This window comes from Diceros bicornis, chromosome 17, assembly GCF_020826845.1.
Source record: "Diceros bicornis minor isolate mBicDic1 chromosome 17, mDicBic1.mat.cur, whole genome shotgun sequence".
NCBI classification, from domain to species: domain Eukaryota; kingdom Metazoa; phylum Chordata; class Mammalia; order Perissodactyla; family Rhinocerotidae; genus Diceros; species Diceros bicornis.
In genome coordinates, this window is record NC_080756.1 from 10,669,863 (window position 1) to 10,690,075 (window position 20,213).

The 20,213-nt window shown below is 40.7% G+C and overlaps 1 pseudogene; it reads left to right on the top strand.

Annotated features, from left to right (window-relative positions):
- The first annotated feature begins 3,973 nt into the window (after positions 1-3,973).
- LOC131416508 (splicing factor YJU2-like) lies at positions 3,974-4,822 on the top strand (annotated as a pseudogene).
- Positions 4,823-20,213: the final 15,391 nt, after the last annotated feature.

Sequence of the window (20,213 nt, forward strand, 5' to 3'; positions counted from 1 at the left end):
TTTTCTTTAAATCTGCTTCTAAATGAAATGCCAAAATTCTCACTCTACGTGGGAGATCATTTTATTTCTGTGAGAAGAAAATAACAAATTTTTCTCTTCTTTCTATAGGAGAAGTCATCTTTATCTGACACATGATCTTGAAAAAGTCTTACGGCTTCTAAACCCAAGAAGATACTCTCTCTCTATTTTTCATGTCAAAATCTTCTGACAATGAAATGACACTGATCACTCTGGGCAATTTGCAGCAATTGGCTTGAGGCCAGCAGAGAAAAGCATTAACCCTTTCCTGCTTATCATACATGAATCACACTAACTTTGCTGGAATTGGGTCCAGTGCCAGCAGCAACTTGAGCCATGGCATTCAAGGAAGAATTCAAAGAATTCCAGAAGAAATTCAGGGGTAAGATGAAAACAGCTGTTTCCTATTTTCCATACACTGGTGACAAAGACTCTTTGCCTTACCAAACTTTAGTCAGGCTCATGAACCTTCTCCTAGGCTCATCTGTGCGCTCCCTTGTAAAATCCAGTTTTAGCAAGAACCCTGCTAAGTCAGTTTAGCAAGAACCCCCACCCTCAATATCTGATCATCCTTATATCTGATCAGGTTCCTCATCCTCTACCATCCCCCAGGTGATGGCTGATCACCCTGGCCTGTCTTCAGCAAGAATCCTGTTAGGTCAGTTTAGTCAGAATCCCCCCTTCACCCCGATGTTTCCTCCTGGTAATATTCCATCCACTGACCCCCACCTTGCTTCTTGGTTATAAATTTCTACTTTCCCAGGCTATATTTCGAGTTGAACCCTCTCTCCTCCCCACCCCAACTGCAACACCTCATTGAAAATCTTGAATAAATTCTGCCTTACCATCTTTAACAAGTGTCATGAATATTTTTTTCTTTAACACCGGCTGAAGGGCAAAGGCAATTTCTTCTGCTCATCCTGGGCTCAGCTGAACAAATCACAAAGAAGATTTTCAGACATATTCTGCCTCCTCACTTAGGCACATGACTTTTTCCTCCAAAGAGATTTCTTACACATTAAACACAATGTTATTTTTAAATAACTGTGCTAGAATAGTCAGTCTCTTCAAAGAAGAATGTCTGCTTATTCTGCGTTTTTCCCAACTGCAAAGAGTATCATCTCTCTGCAGCTTCGCTGTGAAGAAATCTTAAAATTGCCCTTTTTAGAATGAGCTTCTGATGTGTCATCATTAATACCTCATCCCATGTGTCAGCCTTCATCAAGTGCACTTGCCAATGGAGAGTTTTCCAAAGCTGACACCTCAAGAGGAGTGTGCAGCCATCTCCTGAGATTCATTCTGAGTTGCAGTGACCACAGTCACCCCTCAAGTCAAGTGACCTAGAGAGTCTGCAATACAGCCAGCTGTACCTGCTGCAGGTAGCACAAGGGATCCAGAGCCCACCTGCAATCTGTGGACTTTCTCGTGGACTTTCACAGAAGCTCTGTTTATTCAACAATGTGCTTTCTTTCAGTGACATCTGATTGTGTGTAAATTTAGTCAAGAAATATAGTAACAAAATATAACGAGCAAGTAAATCTTTTGGCCTAGTGTTTTCCAAATTTGCCTGATGAGAATCTTATAGGGGAGTCCATCAAGTATACAGAATTCCACTGAACTATACTACAAAGCTAGATTAGTCAAAACAGTAAGGTATTGCAAGAAAAACAGACACTAAGACTAATGGAACAGAATTGAATGCCCAGAAATAAAACCACATATATATGGGCAACTAACGTATGACAAAGGAGCCGAGAACATACAATGGAAAGAGGAAAGTGTCTTCAATAAATCGTGCTGGGAAAACTGGACAGTCACATGCAAAAGAATGAAACTAGACTGCTATCTCACACTGTACACAAAAATAAACTCAAAACGGATTAAAGACTTGATTGTAAGACCTGAAACCATAAAATACACAGAAGAAAACATAGGCAGTAAGCTCCTTGACATTGGTCTTGGTGATGTTTTGTGGATTTGGCTCCAATTGTGAGGGGAAACAAAAGCAAAACTAAACAAATGGGACTACAACAAACTAAAAAGCTTCTGCACAGCAAAGGAAATAATCGTCAAAATTATAAGGTAACCTACTGAATGGGAAAAGATATTTGCAAATAATACACCTTATAAGGAGTTAATATCCAAAATGTGTAAATAACTCATACAGCTCAGTAACAAGAACCAAAAAAATCTGATTAAAAAATAGGCAGAGGATCTGAACAGACGTTTCTTGAAAGATATTCAGATGGCCAATAGGCACATGAAAAGATATTCAATAGCACTAATTCTTAGGGAAATGCAAATCAAAACCACAATGAAATATCACCTCACACCTGTTAGAATGGCTATTATCAAAAAGAAAAGAAATAACAACTGCTGGAGAGGATATGGAGAAAAGGGAACCCTCATACGCTGTTGGTGGGAATGTAAATTGGTGCAGCCACTATGGTAAACATTATGGATATTCCTCAAAAAATTAAGAATACAACTACCATATGATCCAGCTATTCCAGTTCTGGGTATTTATTCAAAGAATATAAAAACATGAATTCAAAAAGATATATGCAGGGCCGGCCCCATGGCTTAGTGGTTAAGTGTGCACACTCCGCTGCTGGCAGCCCAGGTTTGGATCCCAGGTGTGCACCGATGTACTACTTGTCAGGCCATGCTGTGGTGGCATCCCATATAAAAAGTGGAGTAAGATGGTCACAGATGTTAGCCCAGGGCCAGTCTTCCTCAGCAAAAAGAGGAGGATTGGCATGGATGTTAGCTCAGGGATGATCTTCCTCACAAAAAAAAAAAAGATATACGCACCCCTATGTTCATTGCAGCACTATTTACAATAACCAAGATATTGAAATAACCTAAGTGTCTATAAATGAACGAACAGATAAAGAAGGAATACTACTCAGACATAGAAAAGAATAAAATCTATCTATTTGCAACAACATGAATGGACCTTGAGGGTATTATGTCAAGTGAAATAAGCCAGAAGGAGAAAGACGGATACCATATGATCTCACTCATATATAGAATATAAAAGAAACAAACAAACAAATGAACAAGTGAAACAAACAAAAACAAGCTCATAGATACAGAGAGCAGATTGGTGGTTACCAGAGGGGAAGGGGGCTAGAGAGTGGGTGAAATGGGTAAAGGAAGTCAATTATATGGTGATGGATGGAAACTAAACTTTTGGTGGTAATCACGTTGTAGTGTATAAAGTTGTACACCTGAAACTTAGACAATGTTAAAAACCAATGTTACCTCAATTAAAAAAAAGAAAAGGGAAGGGAGGAGGCCAGGGAATAAATGGGTTGGGAAGTCCTCTTTAAAAAGAAAATACAGGCGGGCAGCAGGGGGACATTTGGGAGCTAGTGTGTGTGTAAGGGAAGGTGGATTTGAAGCCTGGTCATTGAGTCTCTGGCTGTGATTCATTATAAGTGGGCGTCCAGGGTACTCCTTAGTCTACCTATGTAGCTTGTGGGAACTGGCCCCAGACCCCATGTGAACCCCAGAGACACAGGAACACTGTGCGGTTCCTGGGGGCCAGCACACAGGGTAAGCACTCAACACTGAGAGCTTCATTTGCTGAAAAAAAATGAGCAAGGAGTGTCATGACCAGCAGCCACACTGCGTCACCATAAAATTTTAACAGGCCACTGGTGACTCCAGCAGGCAAAGTGCCTCCTTGGAACTTCTCCAAATCCAGAGGGCCACCCGGAACCTTTGTTGCAAGCTACTGACGTTGCAACTCGGGAGGGAAGGCAGCAGGATTCGGACCTTGACAGGCGGGGATTGGAGCCAATGAAAAAGGCAAGATGTATACGCTGCAGCCAATAACAGAGGCTGAAGGAAGTGATGTCAGTGGAAGTACAAGGGACAGTAGGGAAAGTTTGGTCAACACCGGGGCTAACCAGTCGTCTTGTGCTTGTGAGAAGAGTAGAAGGCAAAGATGTTGGACTGAAAAGTTTTGAACAAAATCTACCCATCCGACTTTGACCCATGTAAGATCCCGAAGCTTAAGCTCCCAAAGACCGGCGGTAGGTGGAGCGGTTGATGGGCCCCTTCACCACGAGGTGTGAGACATGCGGAGAACACGTCTACAAGGGCAGGAAGTTCACTGGGCCGGCCTCGTCCGCTTCTGCATGACCTGCTCGCCCTGCTGGCGGAGCTCGCCTTCAAGACAGACCCGGAAGACACAGACTATGCCCTGGAGCCGCACGGAACTTCCGGGCCGAGGAGCTCCTGGAGGAGGAGAAGAGGGTGCGGAGGGAGCGGGGGGACGAGAAGCTGAACAACCCCATCAAGGTGCTGGAAGACCGGACCAAGGACACCAATTTGGAGATGGAGGCTCTGGAGAACCTGCAGGAGGTCAAGGCCCGGAGCCAGCGGCAGGCCCACGTGGCCTGTCAGGCCATGATGCAGCAGCACCGTCTGTCCCAGGAGGAGCACGAGAGGGAGACAGTGGCCTTGGTGCAAGAAGCTAGGAAACAAAGACTGCTGGTGGACTCCTGTTCAGAGGAGGACGTTGCTGCTCCCGGCCCACCAGCCCAACCCCGCCATCCTGGAGGAGGCCCCGAAGGCCAAGAGGAAGGGGGAGAGCTGGGAAGCACGCAGCCCGGGTCCCCTTGGCAGCAGGCCCCAGCTGTTGGGCCTGGTCGTGATGAAGAAAACAGACCAGACAGCACCCGCCCCAGGTGTCATGAAGAAGGGAAGGCCCCAGGTGCCATTAAGAAGCACCTCCTCCCTGAGCCAGCTGTGTGCATATGCAGACAGCGAGGACAGCAGCGGCGGCAACTGAGGCCCCCTTCCCAGTCCAGGCCATTCCTCCGATCAAGGGTCACACCTCGCACTCCAGCCGGTGATGGGGCAAGAGGCATTGGCACCAATCGGAGCCACAACAGGACAAGCATGAACCTCCTCTGAGGCCAGCGGGGCCAAGGGCTTCAGCTGAAGGACTCCGTTTCTCTCTTGTACCCCACCCACCAGCCATCCGGGACCTTGGGGTCCCCAGATCACATTGCCCCCCTCCCCCCAGCATCGAGTGCAGGGCTGCAACATCCCTGGAGCGGTGCTCAGCTTCTGGCAGGCCTTGTTGCTCCTCTCCTGGACAGTCTTTGAGATGTCAGCCCTGTTTTGGGCATGTGAGTGAGCACACCCACCCCTGGTTGGCTCCATCCGTTCCCACCACAAAACTGTTTGGAACCAGAATAAATAAAAGGAAACTCACCAAAAAAAAAAAAAAAAAGTACAGAATTCCAGGCCAAACCTGACATCTACTGAACTAGAATCCACAAGGGAGAGTCTGATGGTTGGTATTTTTATCAAAAGTCTGCAGTGAGTCTTAAGTTCAAGAAAGAATGGGAAATACAGTTTTGGCCCATCAGGAGGGAGTCCAACATGAATGAATCATTGACTAGTGAACAAAATCCAAGCCCCCTTAGCCCAGCACTCAAGGCCTCTACCATCTGCCACTAGCCTACCATCTACTCAGCTCAAGTCAAAAGACAGTTGTGATATAATGGAGCAAGCACTGGAATCAGAGCCATATCTCATAAATCCTCTCTCTGAATTTATCTAGCTTTATGACTTTTGAGTAAATTACCTAAACTCACTGTTTCCATTTGGTTGTCTGTAATATGATAGTAATAATTCTTACCTCAAAGTATTGTTGTGAGGATTAACTTATGTAATATTAAACCAGTTTTTATTAAATGCTATGTGAAATTCTATGCTAGGTGCTCTTTCTTCTTGTGTGACAAACATGTCATAGTCAATAATTATTGATGGAATAAATGAACTATAATAGATGGATAAATAACAGCTGTTTAGTATAAAATGTATAAAAATAACATAAGTTATGACACTGTATAGTTTTTTAAATAGTTGTTTTCTATTAAATATACATTTAAAGTGTTTATAGAAGAGAAGAAAGTTGGATAGAGGGGATGATTATGGAGTCGGTTGTCATAGGGCTCTGCCTCCATTCTTGCAGAGTGTCCCTTCAGAGAAAGAAAAGAATCATTTATAAATTGGCTAGTCATTGCTGGACTAGCTTCTGAGCACAAATGGAGGTAACAAACCCTCACAAGGATGCAGAATAACCAGATCCGGAAGCAGCAGTGAGGAGAGTCCCATTGTGGGGTATTTTACACGTGAGGTGTTTTATTTAATTCCAGGTACAACATATGAAGAGTTACTCTAACAGAATAGAAGATGATGAGGGTGTAATTGATTTAGCAAACACTGCTGAGTTTCTGCTAAATACTACTACTGTACTAACTTTGAAGATACAAAGTATTTTTCTTCAAAATGCTCAATATTCAAATACTCAAGATCTGTAAGGGAGTGAGGTAAGTAAGCAGGCTATCCTCTACACTGTCCTCTCCAAAAAGGAATTCTGCCCCTCCTCCCCAGATGGAGAACTCTTGCTCTGGCTGGTCAGATCCTATGACATTTGGGGGGGTCATGTTTTCTAGGAATAGAGCTTTCAAATGTGGGTGGACTCCCACTCATGGTTTATCTTTCTCTTCCGCCCAAGGAGACACAGAGGTAAATTGAAAAATTAACCATGGGCGGGTCCAGGGATGGTTTCTTTCATTAGCTACTTTGTCTTTTTCCCATGTGACTGCCAGGGTGGCGACATTAGCAAGGCTACATCTTAGGCTGGCTCAGCACTGGGCTTTGGAGACAAACATGCTGTCTTTTGTGTCTTGTTCCCTGACACTGGTGGGTGGGTGTTGGACAAGCACGTCCTTGTCCCCTAATGATAACAACCAAGGCTTGGGTTATTTGGTGGGGAATCTAATGAACCTTGCAGTCTGCTTTAGTTTGAAGTTATTTAAGCATAACTAGCTTAGGAAAAAAAGGAGTTTTGTATTTGGTTAATCTAATCTATTAAAGCTGTGCATCGGAGTTTAAAGCCAAAGCATTAAAGAGGTCTATATAAGGAGGAAAAATGTGCAGATAAGGGGTGCGAAATCCTAGCTGGGAGGCAAGGAAGAAGCAATGAGAGACGATTTCTAGAAGAAAAGCCAGCCAGGCAAAGAAAGCTGCTAAGGATGCTCCCCACAGAATGAGCACCATGCACCAAGCCTTGGGAGTTTAATTGAGCAGAGAAAACTTAGAGATTCAGCTGGAGTGAGGAAGCTGGAAACAATGCTTCAAGAGAAATATTCGAAGGAAACTAGAATGTCCTGTCTTTTTAAAAGAGAGCTTGAGTAGAGGCGTTCTTACATTGTAAGGATATCCTATGGATAATATATTGGGCTCACTCTCATTGCATGGAATGAGGATGGAATTAGCAGCAACAAGAAAATGATCAGGCAGTGGACTCCACTCCGTATAAAGAAGTCTCTTCCTACAGGAGCTAACCAACAATGAGGGACTGCCTGCCCCGGGATTTGTTCAGGAGGAACCAGAGAGACACGTGTGAGTGTGTTAAAGAGGACTCCTGTGTCAAATGGGAGCTCAGTGCACATGACCTCCTGTCTTTCCACCTCAAGATTCTATCACCAGACAATTCTTGGACACAATTCCATGCTGAAATGAAGTGAAAATGAACTCTCTTTCTCAATATCTCTGTATCTAAATCTCTCCCTCTGTCTCTCTTTGTCTTTCTCTCTCCTTCTCTCTTCACCTATCTTAAAGGGCAGGAAGACGAATATTGCATTCAAATACTGCAAACTTTTGGTCAAAACTGGTTAGGACATGGTTAAAGGAGAATTATATATATATATTTCAAACAACAAAATACATTTGAGCTAAAACTCTTCAAAAAAATAATTCTATATTTCTTTAAAATTCAGAAGGCACTTGTAAACCTTGCAGGACCTCACATTTTTTACCTTATATATATCGTAGCATTTACAGCACTGTATTATAATTTAGCTGTTTACATTTTCCTGTCAAATAAACTACAAGCTCCTTTAAAGCAAGGACTTCTGTTTATCTCAGTCTCCTTGTCCATTACATTGCCTGGCACTCAAGAGGTTCACAGCAAATTAATGAATCAATCTCTTGATTATCACAAATTTTTCGAGTTGCAGCATCTTAGTGCATTTGCTACAAAACAAGATAACAGAGTTCAATGCAATGGTATTGACATAAGCATTCATTCTCTGTATCTCTATAACCTAGTTTTCATTTTTCTTGCTATTACGATTCAAAGGATAAGGCTCTCCCACATTGAAATCTCAAGTTTCTGATCCAAACCTTGCTTTGCTCTTGTTTTTCATTATTATTGCTGGTAGTTTTTAAAAGTTGACTTTTTTTCTTGTTTTTTAGATTTTCCTTGTTATCTGTCAGGTAGAGTGAAATTACTAGCCCAGTTAAGTGTGGGTATATGTAAGTGGCTGTGTGCTAGGCATGCATAAAACCTTCAACAGTCTTTCCCTGGCATTCTGATAAGTTCTCTGAGGGATGATCAGCTCTGTTCATTTGATGATGCTATCTGATATTTGATTGACTAGGTCATTTACACTCTCTTATCTGGTTTCATTTGTTTGCATATTCTGAAAGCGTAGCCAGGATCAAACTCTCTGAGTCAAGTCCCTTTAATAATGTAGAATGTTCAATTTCCTTCCAGCCTTCTCTTTGTGTGGCAGTTTTGTTTTTCCCTCTAATGACATAATGTAGTTTTCACAGGAGCTGAATGATCACATGCTTCCTTCACATCCCCACAGTCACATGTCTTATTAGAACCCTTATTATCCATAAACAGCAGCAAATTTTGTACATACATTTGCCTCTGCTTTATCGTGGCTAGGTGCTGGGATTTGTCACATGACATTTGAGGTTTAGCTCTGGTTTCTTGGGGAAACTGTGTTAGCCCCTTATAGATTTAAATATTATTAGTAATATTAGGTTATCTCTATATGCTAAGCACTGTGCCAAGTGATAGAATGATAAACGGCAGCCACTGTAAATTCTTATGCCCAAAAATCATGAAATTAGACCCACAGAATTAAACTCACATGGAATAAAAAATTTAGAGGCGAGCAAAGCCGAGTTAATGTGTTAAACAGCCCTCTCTGTGTATCAGACATAGCCTGCTAAGTTTACAAACAAAGTTTTCAGATGGATGCAGGCACAGCCAGATGAGGAAGAGCACAGAGCATGGAGCTTCATAAGAAGACGCCATGGCAGAACCGCCCACCTGTCCAGGTGAAGCACACTGACCATGAAGTGATGAAATAGTAAAATCCCTAAGTCTTTGCTGCTCCAGAGGAGGCTAGTGGTCCCTCAGGAAGAGACACTTCATGATAGAAGATAAGTTTTCACAACGAGGTCAAGAGAGGTTGTCCAAAGGAGAGCATCCCCTCTAGGAATCTCCCTTCTCTCTCTTTTTGTAACCATATGTTGAATGCTTAATACATGCCAAGCACTAAACTAAGCACTTATCATACATTATCTCATTTAATCCAAATCAAAACCATTTTGAGGAAGATATTTATGTCCCATTTTAGACGAGGAAACTGAGAAGCTGAGAGGTGAAGTAACTCACCCAAGGTCCTCACATTAGTAAGTGGCAGTAGCATATAAATCAAGATCTCTCTTTACACAATCCACACTCTTCACCATATGCCAGGCTTCTAGAGCAAAGCAAGCAGTTAGCATTCTGTAAAGCATACTTGAGAAAACTATCTCCTTAGAATCCTCTTTCTAAGTATTTTGACTGAACTTTGAGCCTTTTAAGATGCAATGAATAAGACTTAGTAAATAGAGATCTGACTGCAAGACAGAGAGAGGCATAGACCTGAGCAGCATAAAGCTGAATTCTCTTGACCATAATCAAGGTTCTAATGCCCAGAGTTGGAAAATCCAGGTAAGCAGCACATCTTCTAAATGCCATTTTAGCAAGGTTCATTTCTGCCTGAGATGTTAAACGTTACAGCAGCACACACTCTCTCAACACACAATAATCATGTTGCATAAAAAATGGACTGATTCTGGGAAAGCAGTCTGAGCAGCTTCCGTCTGTGCCTCACTCTGCCATGCACAGAGATCTTGCTTTATTATATGGGCTTTCAGTTCCCTTTAGCCTTATGATGTTTGCCATGCTTTGTAACTGGAGATTTCTAACTTTATGTATTGAGCACATTTGCTCTGGGAGAATTTTCCCTTCCATTTTAGCATCCTTCTTCTAAGGGATGGTGATGCCTCTGTGTAGAAGTTGGATTCAAGTAATCAGCAGATCCATAAACACAGCTGCTTGTAAGAAACATAGATTTGATCCATTTTTATGAAAATTAGCCCTTTATTAAAATAGTTGTGAAATATTTTTTTAAATACATAGTGTTTATGAAGCCAAAGTTCCACACAAAAACATAGGTAGAATTTAATCCCCATTACTTGAAGTATTTACTTATTGATTGCAATAAGTCAGATGATTCTGACTTTATTCTGGTCCCTGGATTAGAGGTTCCTCTCTCACTTGCTCCAGTGCCTGTCATAGGATCAGCCCCCGCCTGAGATGTGGGGCTCCAGAGCTCCTAGCTAACCCTGCAGCAAAGATCTCTGCAACCACTTTTGTAAGCTAAAATCAATCTGACGACTACCTTCTTCCAGAATATGCCACTGAAAAATTCTCAACACTTCTGGTCTTCTTCTCTATATAGCAGAAGTCCAAAATGTGAACAAGTGTCACTTACCTAAAACATAGTGGGAAGGCCACTTCCTGTACTGGTGTTGGCATTTCTGTGCTCCAACTCAACTACAGAATCATAGATAACCGTTCATTCAATAATATCCACTCATTAAGCTCCTGCTGTGTGGGGCACTGTTCTTGGTGCTGAAAATACAGCAGAGAACAAAACCAAGTCCCTACCCATGAGGAGCTTACATTCTAATAAAGGGATTAAAAAGCAAACATATACTTTGTCAGATGATTACACATAGTATGGGGGCGGGGATGTGCAGGGTAAGGAGGCTAGGTATTAGGAGGTCCAGTGAAGAGGGGAATTGTGCCATTTTGGAAGGGTGGTCAGAAAAGACTTCACTGATCATGTAACATTCGAGCAGAGACTGAAGGGAGCAGAGAGAACCTCCTACACAGAGGCTCTGAGGCAGGAGCATGTCTAATGGTTTAGAGGAACAGCAAGGAGACCAGTGTGGTCAAAGTCGAGTGAACAAGGAGCAATATGGCAGCAGGAGAGGCCGAGGAGGAAGCGGAGCTCTTGCCTCTCCTATGTGATCTTAAAAATGCTTAAAGGAGGAAAGTAGGAATTTTACTGACTTTTAGGTTGAATTTGAATTGTGAATATGGTAATTAAATGTTGATGACCAAACTATGAGGAAGAAAAGACCTCAAACTGGTTAGATAATGTCTGGGAATAAAGTGGCAAAGAGCTACTGGTACATTTAGAAAAAAACCAGTTAGGTGATAAATATCTAGGTTAAAAGCCATTTATTAAGCACCTCATTAGTGTCAGGTTCTGTGCCAACTGCCAAAAAAATCCAATGTACACCACACTGCTTTTTTTTTTGTTGGTTTTTTTTTTTTTTGGTGAGGAAGATCAGCCCTGTGCTAACATCTGCCAATCCTCCTTTCTTTTTTTGCTGAGGAAGACTGGCCCTGGGCTAACATCCGTGCCCATTTTCCTCCACTTTATATGGGACGCCGCCACAGCATGGCTTGCCAAGCGGTGCCTCGGTGCACGCACAGGATCCGAACCGGCAAATCCTGGGCCACTGCAGAGGAGCGCGCGCACGTAAGTGCTTGAGCCACCAGGCCCACCCCACACACTGCTTTTTTATCACATGTAGAACTCCCTACCTGCAAAGCGTAAAATTCCTCATGACTGATCCCTTTCGGTCAGAAGGAATAACATTTATAATGGGCTGTGTGCTATAATGAGAAGAAATGGGATTTTAAAATAAATCTGGTTTTAAACCCCAGCTCTGAGATAAGCATATAAAGTACTCAGTGAGTGACAGTCAGACATACGATAGGTTCTCAACACATGATGGTAATTTTTTTTATTATTATTTTAAACAAGAGTGAAACATTTCCTGTTCGAAATGCTGTTTGAGCTACCAGGTAATCAAACTTAAAGTGTGCGCAAAAAGACTTTCGTTAACCACTTCTCACCAGTTTTCACAATTTACAAATTACCTCAGAAGAAAACACTGTATGTTTCAGATATCTATTGCTGCAAAAGAAACTACCCTAAAACTTAGTGGCTTAAAATAATTTTTCCTCTCCCAGCTTCTGCATGTTGTCTGGGCTCAACTGGGGCAGGTCTCACTTGGAAGCTGTCACGCAGCTGCCGTCAGACAGCAGCTGGGACTGGAGTCATCTGAAGGCTGGACTGAGCGGGACATCCAAGATGCTCACTCACATGCCTGGCAGCTGCTGCTGGATATTGGGTTGGAGCTCAGCTAAATGTGTCAACTACAGCTCCTACATGTGGCCTCTGCAGGCGGGTTCTGAGAGGGAGTGCCCCAAGACTGAGTGTCCCAAGAAGTCCAAGCAGAAGCTGAAAGCCTTCTTATGAGTGACCTTCAGAAGTCCCAGTCACTTCTGCTATATTCTAGTGGTCCAGAAAGTCCTGCTGTGTGAAGCAGAGAGCACACACAGGGAGGGAAGGAAGTGATGGCAGCCATCTTGGAGACTAATGTGGACAGCACAATACTTGGAAATCGCAGTCAGAGCTGGGGTCCTTTATTATGGAACATTCTCGAATACCACCTTTAAATAAGGCTTTTGTTTTAATGACAGAGATCTTAGAATTTATGTGATTTCTTTTGTCCAGAGTTTCCTATAGAGAGTGAGCATTCAATAATGTTGCTAACTGATTAACCAGGCCTCTGCCCCTTGCTTCCAGCTGTTGTGAGTCTACAAGGAAATTTTGGATGTGTAGGATCCTTAAGTTCTTACACTGAGTTAGCGCTTTTGTCCAGCCATGTTGTACCTCTTAACACAGAGGCAGCAGAAAAGAATGAAAATAATAGTGGCCACTTAATAGCTTTAGTCTTCAGAAAGCATATTCATATTCATCAATTCACTTGATTTTCACAACTACCCACCTGAGGTAAACAGGCAAAGCAATATTACCAACACATTCAGCAGAGGGGTAAATCTCAGAGAAGTGAATGGCTTGACCAACACATAGCTAGGAAACAAAGGAGCTATAACTTGAAAACTTCAGAAACTAGATTCAACATCCTTGCTACTAAATCACACTATTTCCCCAGCAGATATCTTGAGAGAGTGCTGGATTACCTTCCATGGTATCAGTAATAGTAATAATTAACATTTATTGAACACTTATGTGCCAGGCACTGCACTAGGCACTTTGTGTATATTATCTCACCTAATCTTTTTTCTTTTTATAATTTTATTTATTTATTTTTTACCCCAAAGCCCCAGTAGATAGTTGTATGTCATAGCTGTACATCCTTCTAGTTGCTGTATATGGGACATGGCCTCAACATGGCCGGAGAAGGGGTGCGTTGGTGCTCGCCCAGGATCCGAACCCGGGCCGCCAGCAGTGGAGCGCCCACACTTAACCGCTAAGCCACGGGGCCTGACCTATCTCATCTAATCCTCACAACCACTCCATGAGATTGGGAGTAGCTTTATCCCTGTGTAGAATCAGAGAAGCTAAACTCACACCACTAGAAAGTGGCAGAGCCAGCATTTTAATCCAGACAGTCTGAGTTAGTGCCTGTACTCTTAATTATCACATTTTGTCAAAATATTATTGCAATACCTCGAAACGTCTAACATCTCCTATAATCACTATGAAGCTAATAACCAAGAATTATTTGAGCCTTTCTTGAATCAATTTGTACCTATGTCTTGCGAGAAGACTTACTAAAAGTTGGACACTGCTTATGAAAACTAGAGATTAGTTTGATTCTGATGTGGGTGGAAAACTTGTTTTGTTTTATGGCCGTATGTGCTCTTGATCTTGAATAGCTATCTCATACATGTGTGCCCTTCTTCACAAGGGAAAACATAAACAAGAGTATGGAGAGGTCAACACAGCTCTGCCTCTGCCAGTCACGTAGCATCTCTGAGGCACATTTTAATCACATAAAAATCTGAACTTGGAGAAGAGGCTCTTAGAGGCCTCTTCCAACTCTAGGGTCTGTGATTATGCCCCATAGTGCCACGAGGCTTATGACCTCCTGAGGGCCAATTGTGAGGGCACGTTTGCACAATCAAATGTAGAATTTCCTTTCTAAGTAGTTGGTATCCTCTTGTATATTGGCAGGAAGGACAATGCTTAAATTCCTGCAGTATATTAACATTTTTGCCAACACCATCTTATATTACGCCTCTAATGTAGATGACAAATATGTTTATGGCCAAAGAAATATAATTGAGAAAACAGCTCTGCTTTGCATGATATTCTGGGGAAGTTTTCTCTTCCACGGTTTAGCCTAAGAGGATGCGTAATATAAAGAGAATACTGAGCTGACAGTCAAAAGCCCTCTGTCAGGGCTCAGTTCACAATGCCTGTGACCTTGGCTAGGTCACTCTCAAGCTTGTTTCTTCATCTGTAAAATAAGAAGCCTAGGATGAGGTGATCTTACAGTCCTGCTCAGTTTTAAATTTTACATTTAAGCTTGTGCTGATAGTCAGAATTTGAAGATAAGAATATAAATGAGAAAGCACACTATTTCCTTTGTAATTTATATGCTATTTTGTGCAGCAGAGTTGTGAATACATTTGACATAAGGTGAAATGAATAGATATTAGTGTTACTACATAAAAAATCTTTCATATTTCCTAGGAAATGAAAAGGTGGAGAAGATGACAAATCAAAACCTCTTCTAACCTGTCACTTTAAAAGGTCCTGACTTCCTTAAAAGGAAAAAAGATATAGCAATGTATACTCTAAAAGTGAGCTGGCTACACCAATTCTTGGTTTAGAAAATATTTTGGTTTTATTCAAAGGCTGACTTATTTGGTAGATAAGATATTCTTAGGTCTAACATGCTGTAATTTTAAGTGACTGACTTAAAATATTGCTCATTGGATGAAGTTTTGCAATCTGTCCGTGCAGAGATAGAGTCATTTCCTAAATGAGTTCATTTTCATTATTATTATCCATGGCAGGTGCACAAAATGATGTGCAGTGAGATGAGCAGGACCAGCAGATGCCTCCTATGACATCAATGCTGGTTTTCCCTTGAGGCCCCTTGTATCCTGCTGACATATCTCCATCTTTTTTCATTCTCCCTTAGGGTCACAAAATCAATTTGTTGCCAAGAACCTTGACAATCTTGTTCTACTTCTCAACTTTTGGGATTGCCATGATATCATTTTCCTGACCAGGAACCCTCATGTTCTATCGCTCTCCTTTTATTTTTGTTTCTTATTCACAACTCGTGAACCTAACTTCCTTGGGTTGTGCCTGGAAACCACACAGTTATAAGTGGTATCTAATTTCTCTCTATTATAATTACATAATAATGGTAAAATAACATAATGAGTGTTATTAAAACAACTATGTCAAAACTGGTTCTTGATTTTATATCTATGTGTTAGTCATTCCCACACCTAAAACAATCATAAAAATTCCAAGTTTGAAAAGTAGATGAGTTTACTAACTCACTAGCTCAAATTTTAGAAGTCAGTAATAAGCACTTTGTATATAGTTTAATTATTACCCTCCCAAAAGACTAAAATAAAAATTAGTGGCTCGATTTTATGACTAAATGCAAGGGGATGAAAAGAGATGTTACTTGGCCTTATGGAAAAAATAAATCCTGAATATAGGATGCCAAATTTTTCATATGATTTAAATTTTATATTTAATTTCTGGTTTATAATTTATGTAGCCTATATCTTGCCTCTCCAAAGAAAGTATAAGCTCTTCGAAGGTAGAAAATATGTCTTATAATTTTTAGCATCCTGTCCAATTTAAAGCATCTAGAACAACTTTTTCCTAATAGGAACTTAGCAAATATCTATTAATCAGAGAACAAGAATTCTGCCTTAAATAAGCTAAAGATGAAGCGAAGACTTCTTTCACAGCTGGTTTTAATATCAATCAGGTTTGGCACTGTTCTTTCTCTACGCCCCATTATAGTTTTTCAACTAGTACATATGTAAGTCAAGATATCACTTTGTCAAAGCACCTTACATTAACAATTTCTAGAAGGGAATCTTGCTTAGGGGAAAATATAAATGTTTTTTGAGATCTTTGTTTAAGAATCTGTCAATAAAAAGGAATATTATGTGTTTGTCTTTGTATTTTGAAAATATTAGAAAATATTTCTTTAGTTATCCTCCCCACTCGGGACACTGGAACTCACCTCCCTGCACGATTATAGCCTGTGTGCTCCCCAGTAACTGGGCAGGGAGAAGGGTGTGTCGAGTCAACAGTGAAGCTGGGCTTTAAGCCAGTACAAAAGTCAAAGCAAAGAGCAAATATGGATGTAGAAAACAAGAACCAGAAGTAAATTCTGGATTGAGAGTTTCTTACAAAAGAGGAATTCAATCGCAGAATTCGAGCTGGAAAGCCAGAGGGAGTCAAACCAAGAATGGCCCATTATGGTGGCAGCAAATAAAAACGACCAGCTCAAAACCAAGGAGTACTGAAAGCAATAAAGCGTTCAAACTGAGAGGCATTCCCAGGGCCCTCACAGAATTCCGATGGATGATGCGCTGTGGCCTCAGTTGCCTTTTATTCCCTTGGGAGGTGGTTTCTAGCCACAGAGTCCTTTACAGATATCAAAGAATTTTTAAGACATCAGAAGATAGCAATGGAGAGTCACTGAGATTTCCTCTGTTACCTATTTTGCCTCTTTTACATCTTTTGGGGAGATCAGACCATCCGCATGTAAAGCAGTAACAAATTATGTGGCTCTTTAAGTATCGAGTGAACGTTAAGCAAATAGGTACGATGATACTTTACAATTGGTGACTCCAGCTCCCTCTCATTACATCTATTCACCAAGGAGTCTGTAGTGTCTTTGTGTAAGCAGCTACTGGTTTTGAGATTTAAAAATAAAATAAAGCTTACTTTCAAGTACTCTTGTCCTTTCAAGAATGGCTTTAGCTCAAAAATCAATCCTAAAAGTCTAGAGTGTACACGAAGGTCTTTTTACTTCTCTGTGAACACGTTTATTTAAATGCCCTACCTATCTTCCGTAATAATACAAGAACTTTCACCAAGTTTTGACACTTAATTTATCAGAAAATTTTTCCATCATTAAGAAAATGGCTCTCTAAAGCTATCTTTACCCACCAGCAATTAGGGAAATTTAAGATTTATGAATCAAAGCTTAAAAAGTTGTGAAATGTGAATCAATTATTTGACCTCTACTAGGCCAGAAATCCAAGAAAGTTTTGGCTGCTAAACTTGGAAATTTTCACTTTTTATGCATGGATTAGAAAAAAAAAATCACCACTAATACAACTTTTATTCATTTAAGCTCTTGAGTTTTTTAACTTGCCAGGATGGTTAACCAGCATGTTTGAATACCATTTTTTATAAAGGAAAGGAAGGCTTTTCTGAAACCATTCTTAGTAGCATCCCATGTTTTAAAATAAATTCAGCTCAATCACTTAGTATTTTCCATATATTTCCTAGCCAGGCTTTTGTGTTAAACTTGCCAATTTAAAAGTTAACTCCCTTATGTTTGGGGGGGACTCTTCGGGGACATATACCATTCATATATAGTTTATATATATTTAAGATGGATAATTTTGTTTACAAGAATTTTACTTTGGTAGAAACACCAGTTCAAGCATTTGTTGCTATTTTAGATTTGAGAATTTTGTATTATCAATACGAAATTTTATAAAGTGTGGGGAAGTTTAGTGTCTTCTTCAACCCCTAAAAGCACTGCATCGTGTATGGATGAAACTAGTTTAATGAAAATATACTTAGAATTCTAGTTTAAGCAACTTAAGAAGCAGTCACAGATCCTTGTACAGCCTATATGACAGTGGAGGTGAAATGCTTAAGAGGATGGTCACTGAGTCTCAGGGCCTTCAATGGCATAGAGGAGAGACTTGATGACTTTACAATGGAAGTGTCCTGAAATCCATATCTCTGCCAGCGTGATTCATTTTTATCTCGGACCCTAAACCGGAAGTTACTCTCTTCGCCGAAGAAGGCAGCATAAAACTCCCCAAGGCCCAGAGCCCCGGCGTGGACATTGGGTTCATCAAGCAAACGTGCAGCAAGCCAGTGCCTGGGTAATAAAATTCCAATGAATATAGTGTTGCATCCACTATGAGAGGGGGATGAATCTTCCTTAGCAATACCATGAAAAGATTCCGTTCTGGGCAGAGGCGAGAACTTGTGTAAAGACCCTAAGTCAACAGAGGATGATGCAAATTGATCACTGTGATTAATTAGAACTTGGATTTTCCAGAAGCCCAGAGACTGTGACATTTTCATGTGTTTATCCTTCATGATACCTACAGATATCTGTAGGATATATTCAATATGGACATAATTTTTAGAGCTGGATTGCTGTTGTTACCAATTATCTTTTTCCAAGTGAATGCAATTCTTTTAGTAATTAAGTTTCAATATGTTCTGGGATTTTCTTGTCAACTTGGTCTTCAGAGAAAAAACAGATTTCAGGTATAGCTTATCAGGAGTGTAGCTATCGATGCCCTGGCTAATGCGGATCAACAACTTTAGTAGAGTGGGCCTGTGGACATTTCCACTCTCAACTTTATTATTGTTTCATTTTACTAATGACTGCTACTCTTCTTGTGAATGCTAATATATGTTCGCTATTCCTTGATGAAGGAAAAATGGTAAATCTTAATTGTGTATATTTGTTTCCCTCCAGGAATCATTAGTAATAATTTTACTGTACTTTGTTATGCAAGTAATACTTAACGAGGAAAAGAAAGTGGCCTTCGCTGCAGTAAACAGTGTCAGTCTCTTGCTCAGTTTACCTTTTTCAGTTCACAGGCTGTGGCACCACCATAGAAACAAGTAAGAAGTTGGCTATGTGTGTGCGTGTATGTGTGTGTATACACGAGCACACTCTTCCATACAACTGAAAGTATCATTCTACATCTCCAAGTGCAAATTACACAAAAAGAACATTTTTATTTAGAACTATGAATCAGACACATTAGTTGTAATATTTGACATGACGTGGAATAAATCTAAGGAGTTGGTGACTTACTAGGTCCCTGCGAGTTGTGTGAAATATGATCATAAACAACACATGAATAGAAAAATTTGGATATTTTAAAGCAAATAATCTCAGGACCCAGAAAGACCACTCTGAAAATTCAATCTCCATACCTGGAGAATTCTGCCTGTCATTTGCGGCTGGCAAGGAACAAGTCAGAGCATTCTGCTAGTAATCTTTTGTGCTTATGGTTTCCCAAAGAAGCTATTAAGCGAGGTAAACATAAGTTGTGATATCAAACTCTCTTTTAAGGAAAGTTTCCTTTTTCTTGGATGAATGCCAGTGTAATTGTTGAAGGAATGATTAATTATGTGAAATTTTTCATTACTGTAGTCTAATGTTGCTGCTACCTGCTTTGGCTTTGAACTTTTCACAAAGGAACTAACACAAAAAGGTTATTAAAAGTTTTCCTCAGAAGTTAAAAATTTGTCATACAAATGAAGAAATAGACAAGTGCCTAAATTCAGTATTAATCAAAGATGCTAACCCTTTAGAAGCTGATTTTTATGTGACTTTCATGAATCCATTAATCAAGAGTACACCAAGAGTTAACTGGGTTTCGAGTTTCCAAGATCTACAAGATACTTATTTTTAGAGCAATGAGACCATCTGTAACCTTTAAAACTGTTGTAAACGAAACAGAGGGGGCTCTGGAATTTCTATAAAGAAGGGCCTCAGGCCTGTTGGAATAGAATACTAGAAATTCTTTTGATGATATATTACATAGCAACCACAATCTTTTTCCTTGGATTACATATTTATTTGGTAGAGGTTGGAAGAGGCAGAGATTGATCAAGATTATGAGAAACTCAAAACTCCCCTCCGCTTGGCATCTCCATTAAGCATCCTGGTTCATTTTTTATAATGCAAGGTGCAAACTACCAGTGCATCAAAATTTGTTTCTGAGCCTCACAGACTTCTGGCCTTTATGTTACTGCATGAGCTACATCAACCACATCCGACAGGGGCCAGTGAGGAGGCAAGAGCATGGTTGCTACTGCCAGGCAATCTGGTTTGAATTGTGACTGCAGTATTTATGGGCCGTATGACATTGGGCCAGTTAATTG